The sequence below is a fragment of the Hemitrygon akajei genome, chromosome 5, assembly GCF_048418815.1.
Source record: "Hemitrygon akajei chromosome 5, sHemAka1.3, whole genome shotgun sequence".
NCBI classification, from domain to species: Eukaryota; Metazoa; Chordata; class Chondrichthyes; order Myliobatiformes; family Dasyatidae; genus Hemitrygon; species Hemitrygon akajei.
Window position 1 is genome coordinate 47,078,800 of NC_133128.1, and position 8,322 is coordinate 47,087,121.

Here is an 8,322-nt window from a genome sequence, read left to right on the forward strand (position 1 = left end):
GCTGTGTACTGTGTGTGACTGTAGAATCTGTGTTTTGCACCCTGGGCCCAGAGGAGCTCTGTTTTGTTTGGATATATACAGTTGATTGACAATTAAACTTGAACTTGCGCCTGGTCAACAGTGCTACATGAGACAGTTGTGATTTGCTCCCATACGACAGACTTCAGCTCTGATTTTCACAGGTCATAGAAAACCAACAGGATGTGTGCCAACAAAGTGAATCACTTGGGTCTCTTTTCAGTATGATAGAAAGATTGTCCAACTGACCACATTGGGATATTGACAAATTGCATTTTTCATCAAGCTAAGTCTCTCAGGGCCTTTTAAAATGAGATTGCATTTACTGATGCCAGTTTTTATTTGTAACACTCTAGAGAGAATTATCCCTGCAACAGATAATTGCAGCACTGTTGCCTGTGCTCTCAGTGCCATATTCAGAGGACATTAGGCATCGAGGGAGGTCATACTGTCATACTAAAGGCTGGGTTACTTAGGCCAAACTGGGTAAAAATGGCAAATTCCTTGAGGATGATAGTGAACTAGGTTTTTAAACAACTTAATTTTTTCATATCAGTGTTACCCAGTGAGTTAGTCCCATTTGCCCGTGTTTGGCCCATAGCTCTCCAAACCTCTCCTGTTCATGGAATAATCTAGATGAATTTTTAACTGTTGCCAAAGTGCCCACCCCAACCGCTATTTCTGGCAGCTCATTCCAAATACGCACTACCTTTTGCATGAAGAAGTTGCCTCTAATGTTCATTTTAAATCTCTCACTTCTGATCTTAAATCCTCTTGGTTTTAGCAACCCCTTCACGGGGAAAAAGGCTATATCCTTTTACCCTGTCTGTGCCCCTCATCATATCTCTGTCAGGTTATCCCTCAATCTCCTATATTTCAGAGAATAAAGTCCTAGTCTACACAACTTCTCCTTGTAACTCAGACCTCCAAGTCTAGCCAGCATCCTAGTAAATATTTTCTGCACTTTTTAGTTCAATGAAATATTTCCTATAATGCAGTGACCAAAGCTGTACATAATATTTCAAGAGCAGCCTCTCCAATGTCTTATAGAACTGCATTCTCAGTGCCCTAATTGATGAAGGCCAACACGCCAAATTCCTCCTTTACTACCCTGTCTACCTGTGATTCCCCTTTGCTCTTACAATTCTTGGTCTCTGTTCTATAATCACTCCACAGGGTCCTACCATTCACTGTATAAGTCCTACTCTGATTTGATCTCCCAAATACTATACCTCACATTTTTCTAGATTGAAAGCCATGTGTCAATCATCAGCCTACCTACCTAGCTGATAAAGATGATCTTATAATTTTTCATAACCTTTTACACTTTCTAAAGCACAATCTAGTTAAGTATCATCTGCCAACTTATTAACTTCGCCTAGTACATTCATGTCCAAATCATTTATATAAATTACAAACAACAAAGGTCCCATCACTGAACCATGTGGTACAGGTATCCCCCGCTTTACGAATGTTCACTTTACGCCTCCTCGCTTTTACTAAAGACCTACATTAGTAAACTGTTTTCACATTACAAAGAGGATTTTCACTTTTACGAACAATTTTCCCACATACATTAATGGTTCTTCGCTTTACACCATTTCGGCTTAAGAAAGGATTCATAGGAATGCTGTACCTTTGTAAAAGGGGGGACACCTGAACATCACTAGACATGGGCCTCCAGCCCGAGAAACAGCCCTTGACTGACACCCTCTGATTCCAACCACAGAGCCAATTGTGAATTCAATCTTCTATCTCCGCCTCGATCCCTAGTGATCAAACCTTCCAGGCTAGCCTGCCATGAAGGACCTTGTCAAAAGCCTTGAGGAAATGCACATCAATTTAAACCGGGGGTTTCCAACCTCTTCTATGCAATTAACCCAGGTTGGGAACCCCTTGTATCACCATTCCCCCGAGTTCTGCTGCAGACACAGACTAAGGTGGACCTGGTGAAGGTCTCTGAACTCTATTGCACAAAGCAATAATGAGATATTCTGGGGTGCAGTATCAAATAAAAGCTGATTACTCCTGGCATATATGTGTCCCAATAGGAATTTCAAACAACAGAGCTTCCCACAGAGGCCTCCAATAGAGAAGTTTTAAAAAAGATCTATACAACTCTAAACACATGGTGTATTCTGAGAAAGTCTTATGATATGATGCTCTGACATACACCTTGATTTACTTGTGCAAATTCACAGTTAAGATGCAGCTGACAGGAGCCGAGTACAGCCGACTTACTCATAAGAAAGACACAATGCGTTGAGAGTCAGATATTTCAGATTTAAAGATTCTGGAGAGTGGAGAACTCAAAGCCTCCTCAAATAAGTGACACATCCTCGCTGATCATTGGTCCATGACTGCTCAGAGCGAATAAGGGGCACTCGGCGTTACCCACTCATTCATCCATTCGGGTACCTCCTCTTCCACCTGTGGAAAAGTCTGTGGCTCCTACATTCGCCTCGTCATTCCCCTCCAAACGATAGATCTGGAGTGGACGGAGGACTGTCCGATCCAAAGGGGCTGCTGAAGAAGTAAGATTATAATAGACAATCAGTCTCCTCTGATCTGTAGGAGGTTGTTGTACTCGCAGATCTGTATTAAAGTTTTACTGTTTCTGATCTGCAGTAATTTGTTGATTTCCCTTGCTCTAAAGCAAAACATTGCACACTCTTAACCTGTGATAATACTTTCAACAATCTTTAATCCTTATTTTGAAGTGTGTTAAAATAGTTCCAAGAGAGACAGTTCTGAATAGTTTACAGGTCGAGCTGTATTGCTGAAGCCTGTTTACGTTAATTGCATGTATGTAAAGGTGAAGCATTACCCTGAAGATTACTGGCAGATCTGACTCCTCCAGATGAACTGTCTGGAAAATCCTGCTTTTTTTTTGTAAAAAAAAACCTTCTAATATTAGACATAATTAGACAAACATGCGGGAGTACAATATGACCTTTGCCTTTTAAATAAGCACAATCCTAAAATTTTATTCTGAAGACCAATTGTGAGATGGTGAAGGGATTGGAAGTGACCTTTTCCTGTTTCATTAAGTCATTACAAGGTCGTTTAATCTCTGCTAAGGCACAATTCTCCTGATATGTGGATTTCATTTCCGGCCTCTCAGAGCATCTATCCACAAAGAAAAGCCTCTCTGACATCTCATCAAGCAACACAATGCAAATATGCAAAAGGATATTGCTTGATATGTCACGACAAACTGAGCATGCTCTTCCTTTAGACTGGACATCAGGGAGCTACTGTAGCTCTTAATTTGTGACACTGTCAACACTTGATCAGCTCCCTGGCAACATCAAGCAAGATGGATGGCTTCAGGGCAATTCCATCTATCCTCTTTAACCATGGCTGATTACACAGGTTGCTATGTCAACCAGCAGGACCGGGGAGAATGCAATGAGGCCCAAGTCTGACCAAAGGGGATCACTGAGCAATTCTGAGTTTTGAAGTAACACATTCATTTTCTGGTGTAGTTGGAATGTTGTGAGGCGGAGAGAAATGGAGTGGAGAAGGAGAATATCGCTGTCGCGTCAGAGGAAGCATCGGAGGGAGTAATAGTGCGCTTCTGATAATATTAAGTTGCAGACTTCACCAACAAGTAATGACTAATAGAATGAGGCCCCACAGGGACGAGAAAGATGAAAAGAGACTTGAGGATGGTTGCTGCTGAGAATTAAGCGTTAGAGATAAGGAGCCAGCCAACTCAGCAGATTGCAGCCACATTCTGCCAGAATGATGAGTGACCCTTCTACTTTTGCTGTTGCCAATACCTCTCTGAAATTCACGGGAAAACTACTGTTGCTAACTGGAGCTGTGGTTGCCAGGTGTACCTTAATAATGAACAGCAACACTCCCACTGAAGCTTACAGGTCCTGGTTATCCTTAAGGCGACAGCCATCCAAAAGTTACTGTGACAGAATGTGTCAATGTATTTCTCAGGATTCAAAATTCAGTGAAGTGTGGTTGTGACAGGAGAGGAAGTTATGGTATGAGCATTCCCAGAGGAATCTAAATTACCCTCGACAATATCTTGCACTCTTATATATCCTAGTAGCAATTTTCGAGGTATGAGCTGTATGCCTGTGGCTTGGCTGTCCAAGAAATTGGTATGTTATGTTATTTGTGTATGCCATGAGCAGCCTGCAGGAAACCAGCAGGTGGAAATGGAAGGTGGTGGTGTATTCAACAGGCCTGTGGGAAAGATTTACCACACAGTGAGAAACATCTCCACAGCCAACTGCACAAAAATCCCAAGGCAGCAAGGGAACTAGTCTTTTAACGACTTTTTGCAGAATGATTAAAGAGTCACATACACTATTAAATTGTAAATAAGCAATCGTTTTAAGATAGTCAAATTTCACACACTCTATTTTTCAAATTCTGCGTGTTGTGAAGTTGTTTTGAATCATTAAATCAGTTACAAGTATAATTTTCATTATGTTTATCATTCTATGCACAGATCAAATTTTCTCTTGAATTGGTCTTCATATTTCTTTTCAAAAAGGTGTAGTGTGAAGGAATATCTGAACTGGATTACTAAGCAGTATCAGGCCGATGATCTGAGTTGTCACTTCACCAAGGCATCTGCAGGAAATTTGCTCTCTTTACCCAGTCTGAAACACATGCAACTTTAGATCCACCATTGTGGTTGACATTTAACTACCTCTGAACCTGAAGGAATTTGTAGATGAATTATGAATGTGCATCTTGCCTGTGATATCCATAAAAATACATACATTAAAAAGTACCACATAATTTGAGGCCCTGTTCTGATTTCATATAGAATTATATTAACAATCTGAAATCCTGCATTAGGCCTGCTGATTCTCCACTTCCCCATCGATGTAAAGTTTACAAAGAGGGAGCACAGTATTTTTGCTGTTGGCAGCTGTCAAAGCTGCTCTGTAATTACAGGAGATATGTCCCTCAGTTGTACTTTAGAACTATAACTTGCCTTCTAAGGATCTCATGCATAGACAATATTCATCTGTTACCAATGAATGTGTGCAGTTAGTTGCCGGGTTCATGTAATGTGCTAGTTCACTCTATTCCTTGTTTAACATTGTTATAACGAGCTGATTTCAAAGACTCAGCAGCATTAAAGTTAATATTTTTAGGCATTGAATGAAATTACTGCTAACATGATAATCCCTGTCTGTAAGATAGCAAAGTTGTAAAGGCTATCACAATATATGCAAATTTAAGCTGTCAACTGACCTTCATTTTTAAACAGTGCTTTGAAATGAAAACATCAGATGCATGGAAATAGCCAGCTTTTTGTAGCTACAACACACTCTTAGTTCTATTTAAGCACTTATTCCAAATAAATTCACCTTCTGTTTCAAAGCATTTAGAGATTTTATTTACACAGCCTTTTGTTCATTATATGACACTTCCCATAATTAATAAATCTCATTATAACGTGGCATGTGTGTCATATTTATGCTCACCCACCACACTGCTGTAATCAGAAAAGGAAGGCTCCATCATGTTCCTCTGGGCCATGACACCAGATTATTCTAAAAAGCTTAAGCTTTGAAGTGGTAGAGTAATTCAGATTGTCAACAATTTTAAGAAAATCATATTTGTATCTTCTTTTGATGTTCTGGTTCACATGCAGAATGACTTGCAGCCAAAGTCACGTTTACTGAGGCTCAGACCGAGCACGTTTAATCCAAGTCCTTTATTCATTGAATGCAGAGAAGGGGCACAGTATATGCTTCCCAAACTCTTTACATGAGAGCAGACTTAGAAATGGCCACATGAGTTGTGAAGCAACAAATTCTGTATCAATTGTGGATTGCTTTGTAATGAAGCAATCTGCTATATTTAGCTTCCTAAGTGAGAACTATGTGCAATGATCTTCCAAGCTGGCCCATAAGTCTGGCTATTTTTGTGTCATAACTATTGATGTAATGCCAGGGCACGATTTATTGTGTACAAGAAGGAGGCCTATGCTATATTTAGGTTGCAATTGAATTATGGTTTACAGTGAGTTATGACAAATTATAGCACAGTGTGTTAGATTTAAGAATGCACAGTAACAAAATAATTCTCCACAATATAGTGTCTGACAGAGACACAAGAGGCTGCAGTCTGCAGCAAAAAAACAAACTCAGGCAACATCTATGGAGAGAAAAGGATGGCTGACATTTCGGCTCAAGGCCTTGCATCAGGACTGAGAGCATAGAGAGGAGACATAAAAAGGTGAGAGGGAGGGATGAGGCAGGGCCAGCAGGCGATAGGTGGATCCAGTTGAGGAAGGGGAAGACAGAGGTGGAATTAAGAGACAGCAACAGATAAAGACAGATATGGAGAGAGCAAAAAGAGGCAAGTGAAACCAGATGGGAGTATGGGGAGAATGGATGTAGAGACAGAGGCTGGAAGGTGATAAGTGGTGTTTCAGGAGGCTGTAGATACTGGAATCTGGTGCAAAGAAGCTGAGTGATAAATGGAATTAGATTAAGGGAGGGTTGATGGGAAGATGGAACCATCATAAGGAGGGAGTAGGAGACGCAATAGTGTGTGGCAAGTAGGTGTATGAAAGCAGGTAGGGGAGGGGACTGCAAGAGCAATGGCAGCATGAGAGTGAGGTGGTGCTGGAACCTGAGAATGTAGGTGGATCAGAAGGCGTACAGGTGTGTGGGTTTTCTGCGAAAAATACTTATGTTAGTTTGGTTCAACATTGTAGATTGCTCTGAAGATTAATCACTTATTGCATTTATTCGTGCTTTTACTCTTCAGCACAGTTTGGATTGGATTGTAAAGTGCTTAGTCATCAAACGAAAATGTCCTGTAACTTGAACCCCAGAAAACATTTGTTTAATGTAAAGAACAGAAGTAATACTGGTAGTGAATGGATTACTAAAATGAACTGGCAAGCTGATAACCTCTCGTAGAGATTTTGATAAGACATGCTTCATGCCTTTGATGAAATGTTCCTGACCCTACATTTTATGATCTGCCCTGGGGGAATCTGCTCAGAGTTTTCATTTGATGAGGCCCGATTGGATCGTAAGGACCGAATAATAACAGCCCTACTCATGAAGTAGAAAACAAATCCTGACAGAAGGCTACATTATACACAAACTTAGTAAGAGCTGGCATATTGTAAGGTTTAAAAAAATACTTCGAATATTTCTAACACCATCCAGAAAAACTAAAAAAGGAGAAAATGAGAGACATCTTAAAAAATCTTAATAATCTTAAAAATTTAAAATACTCATTTCCACATGTTTAAACACTTACCCTGACAGGATCCAAATTGAAAAACCAGTACAGATCCTTTAACAAAATGCTTGAAGAGCAACATTATTCAAGCCCTCTTGTCTAGCTGTAGGCTGATCATTCACTCAAGGCAGATCCTGCCTCAGTGATTTGTCATAATTTACACAGTCCACATCCAAACTGGTGTTTAATCAACTGGTGTTTGCTTTCATCAGTTTTCATCTTGTTGGAATTCCAATGTCTGACCATGTCTCAGTTTCTGGATATTTGAAATGAAAAAGCCAACAGAGATTGATATGGTGATGTGGAGGATTAAACAGGTTCAATCCTACTCCATCTGCAGCTTGTAAATCTGGTGAAAATTCAAGTTAGGGGGAAATGAGTGGTGAGAGACAGGATTTAATATGACGGCAATGTTTTCATATTAGTTAAGTTAAATGTTGGGCACAGAGTGCTATCTTCTCTTTGAGGGTTGGTAAATGTCAATAAATCTCTCTCTCACTCTCTCACCCTCTCTTTATTTTTCAATCTTTTTATTAAGTTTCAAATTAATAAACATAGCAATATTGATAATGGTACATAGAGATCAGGATTACATTAATAATGGTCAACATGTACAAACACAGATTCCAAGTAACAAATGGAGTTTAGACTCCCAATCTCTTAGTCACTAACCATGAAAAAGATATTTTATAAAGAGAGAGAAAAAAACCCCTAGACTAAAAAAAAGCTAAACGTAAAAAAAAACCAAAGATTGGGCTGCCATATTTCATCGGTTAAAATTATAATTTGTCATTAACTCCGCTCCTCTATACATGAACAAAACAAATGACTAAAAAAGGATTCAGAAAGGTTCAACTTACATCATATGAAAATACTGAATAAATGGTTTCCAAGTTTCTTCAAATTTAACCGAGGGGTCCATAGTACGGCTCCTAATCTTTTCAAAGTTTAAACATGCTGTTGTTTGAGAAAACCATTGAAATATGGTGGGGGGGGGGGGGTTGGAATCTTTCCATTTAAGTCAAATGGATCTTCTGGCTATTAATGTCACAAATGCAA